General features: G+C 40.9%; 1 pseudogene; it reads right to left on the bottom strand.

The window, feature by feature from the left end:
- Positions 1-1,121: 1,121 nt before the first annotated feature.
- LOC132529193 (reticulon-3-like) lies at positions 1,122-1,688 on the bottom strand (annotated as a pseudogene).
- Positions 1,689-3,593: the final 1,905 nt, after the last annotated feature.

Below are 3,593 nucleotides of genomic sequence, written 5' to 3'. Positions count from 1 at the left end.
TTGTAGGTATTTTTTCTTTATCAGGGACAGAGCATCTAGAAATTCTTCTCTAAGCCCTTTTCCGAATCATGAATCACCTGACTATAATTACTAACATATACTCTCTCAAATAACTTTCAGTGAACTGCATGCATGTCCATTTACCCAGAGGCAACTACTAATATTATTTTTATAGAAATTACAGACATTTAATTTCCTAAGAAAAGCACAGCCTTGTCTGTTAAGCTTGAGGTAGGTAGGGAAGAAGGTAGGAAGCACCTTTCTCATACTCAAACTCAGAACTCATGTCCAGAGGAAACGAAACAGAAACCACCTTCCCAAATGGTGGAGCTTTTCATTTCCTAAGTGGGAGTGGGAAGGGAGTGGTGGTCAGCTCAGTGGGCCAACTTTCTTTTTCCGATCTCATTTATCAGATGGTATTTTGGGATTCAGGGATTATCAGTATCACCTATGAGTTATTAATAGAATTGAAAGTTATTTGTATCAGTGAGGTGGGAGAAGACAGATGATAATAGGAATAGTTGCTCATATTATATGAGACAGGGAGATGAGGTCAGAGGAGGGTAAGAATAGTCCAAGGAATAAATAAAAGTCAACTAGATAGTCATTATTCCACTCCCAAATAAATTTTTTTGTAATCATAATTCCTTAAATGGAAAATAAGCACAAAACTCTTGTGAGAAATTGGCTTAAAACCCAATACTTGGGTATTAGATAGATGAGCTGGAGAGGTGTGTTTTGTCTTTCATTTTTGTGTTTATCTTCACCCTTTGCCTTTTCAAGCCACAGGCAAAAGCTCCACCATCCTTAGAGATTCTGGTTACTTACTAATTTGAATCATATTCTTTTAATTTCAAAGATATCAATTCCTTTTCAATCTAACACATTCTGGAGGCTGGTACGGAAAGTAAAGAGAAAGAAGGTGAGAAAACATCAGATTAAAAGGGTTTGGAAGTGAACACTGGACATATTCCCTCATGGTACAAGTGCAGTGTTGTAACTGTTCAATGGTGATTTAGTAACTGCTGAATTTTTAATTTCCATGTGCTTCTTTTTTTTTTTTTCTTTGTAATGCCAGAGAATGTTGCTTGGGTCCTTCAACAACTGACTTGGTCTGATTCTCATGACACAATGTAGTAATCAGTCTGGGGTCTGTACTTTTCACTGGAACACTGAAAACTTACAGTTCAGCAAAGATTAGAAGGATGATTCCATTGGAACTGCACTAACATTGGTCATTTGCCACATGAAGACAGCCAGATCTTTCACCAGAAAGAAACACATGATGGGCTTTGGGCCCCTGTTGATGGGGTCACTTTTAATTATGGAAAACTTCTGAAAATAGCTTGTTTACATGGCCTTTTGACTTCTGTACAGCTTGGATGACAGACTTGTAGACCCTGAAGCTGATGGTGACAAAGAGGAGAGCCAGGATGATGTGAGAAGCCACAGTGATGATGCTGAAATCTCCAGGGTAAGTAGCACTGTCAGTGTGGAGCAAGAACAAAGCTCATCTTTCTTCACCTTGTGCCAGAAAAATCAGACGGTGCCTTGCAAAGGAGGCTACAGAGCAGGTTCCCAGGCAACTCCCTCCCGTGTCCCCTCCCCATCACTAGGTGTGGACGGTTGGGCCCCAGAGGACAAAGAGGATTTAGATGGAATTGACTGGCTTCCAATGGCTCTACCATGGGCTTTTCCAAGGAGGGCAGGGGAGAAAGAGGGGAAATAAAATAATCACACTGTCGGCTCTCCCAAGTCCCTTCACTCCTCTGGTTCGTGCTTATACTCTGACTACTAGTAATGTTTTGATATATAGCCTTCCAGACTTTCTCTATTATTTTATATGTTAACTAGAACTTTTCTTATTTAATATTTCACTTAAAAATCCCTTATCCCTTTGCATTTTTCCCCACTGAAAGGGTTCCCTAATTGTTTCCTTTTGTCTCTCTGCCCCTGCCCTAATCCCATTCCCCTGAGGTAGATTCTAGTAATGTTTTGATATATAGCCTTCCAGACTTCCTCAATTATTTTATATGCTAACTGGAACCATGACTGTTTTCACTGGATGGAACCTTGGAGATCATCTTTCCATCTCTCCTTACCCCCTCCCACTAAACCTTCCCCCACCACCACTGCAGGCTTCCAGAAGATACATAAGCTAAATGCCCCCCCTGAAACACCACCTCAGCCAGCGATTGGCAGAACTTGGACTAGAACCCAGGTCTTTTCAGTCCTAGTTAAATGATCTTTCTGCTGCTTTCCACAACTTTATTTTTTAGCCTGTTTCGTGACCTAAAGAAGCAGTTTCTGTAAGATGGATTTAAGTGGTTTATGGCCAGATTTAGTTTACAAGGTGACCATTCATTTCCTGATGGAAAACAAGCAAACAGACAAACCAACAAATACCCTTCTAACCAAATAGAAATGGCTATGGTTCGTCTCCTCCGTTCCTCCTTTGGCCTCAGTGACTGGCCTACAGGCTCAGTGCTCTGCTTTCCTGGAGCAGCTTTCTTGTGCTAAGATCATCCTTAGATCCATCTATCATACAGTCAGCTTTTGCTTCTTATTCTGTTTTCTTATTGGTCACTTGCTTGGGCATAGGTACAGCTCTCCCTGCTTTCTCTTCAAGTGCTCCCAGAAAAACTGAAATTAAACCAGCCAGGCCATTCGAGTTGCTGATTTTCTGGGTATGTTCAAGGTGTTCCCCATAAAAACCAGGACTCTCCCCTGGTGTGGGACATCATGTTTCTTTTTCCGTACATTCCATACCTGAAATTTATAGCTTGACCAGTAAATTCTGACCCACCTTAAACTGCTAGTCTTGACTTTTCCATTTATAGTTAGAAAATGCACACTTTCACAAAATAACACTAATAAAAACCTTGGGGTCTCACTCTACCTCCACTCTTCTTTCACCCCAATCACTCTCAGAACTTCTCAGTCACCTGGCCCACCTAGAAGTGCTAGGATCAATCTTCACACCAGGCCTAGATCTTTGGACTTTGTTCAAAGTCCATCATGTCTTCTGAGTTATAGTAAACATGCTTGCTTTAACTGTAGTTCGATCTCTGACAGACAGAATTCATAGTGATCTTTGGATATGGGAATTCTATTTTTTTTTTTTTGGATTCTTTTTTTTTTTTGAACAAACTTGTTTTCAAGGAAGAACATGTCAGAGAGTGAATGCCAAAGAGACCCACTTTGCAAATATAATGTGCAGTTAATAGAATACAAGTGAGCTCTTCTGAGTTTGATGGTGGTGGTTGTTGCTTGGGGATCTCTCTTTCACCTAAGCCTCTGCCTGTTGTTGTTTCCCCTCACATGTGCTTGTGCGTGTGCCGTGGGGGACATTAAACAAGCACCGTCTTGTTTCATGTGATTTTGCAGAATAATGCTCTCGTGTTTACCTTTCATATCCACTTTAAGGATGGAATCTGTTTTACAACTGGGACTGCTGCTATGACAAATTCTGTAGCATTGCCTTCAGTTCAGGCACATGCCTCTGAAACCTTAATCACTAACAGATGCTGTTCTGAATCAAGAATTCCCCTCTCTGGCTACTCAGCCTGAGCAATGAGCTGCCTAACTTGGAT

The sequence above is a fragment of the Lagenorhynchus albirostris genome, chromosome 11 (assembly GCF_949774975.1).
Source record: "Lagenorhynchus albirostris chromosome 11, mLagAlb1.1, whole genome shotgun sequence".
NCBI classification, from domain to species: domain Eukaryota; kingdom Metazoa; phylum Chordata; class Mammalia; order Artiodactyla; family Delphinidae; genus Lagenorhynchus; species Lagenorhynchus albirostris.
The sequence above is the reverse complement of the archived record's forward strand: the minus strand, read 5'-3'. Positions and strand labels throughout refer to the sequence as shown.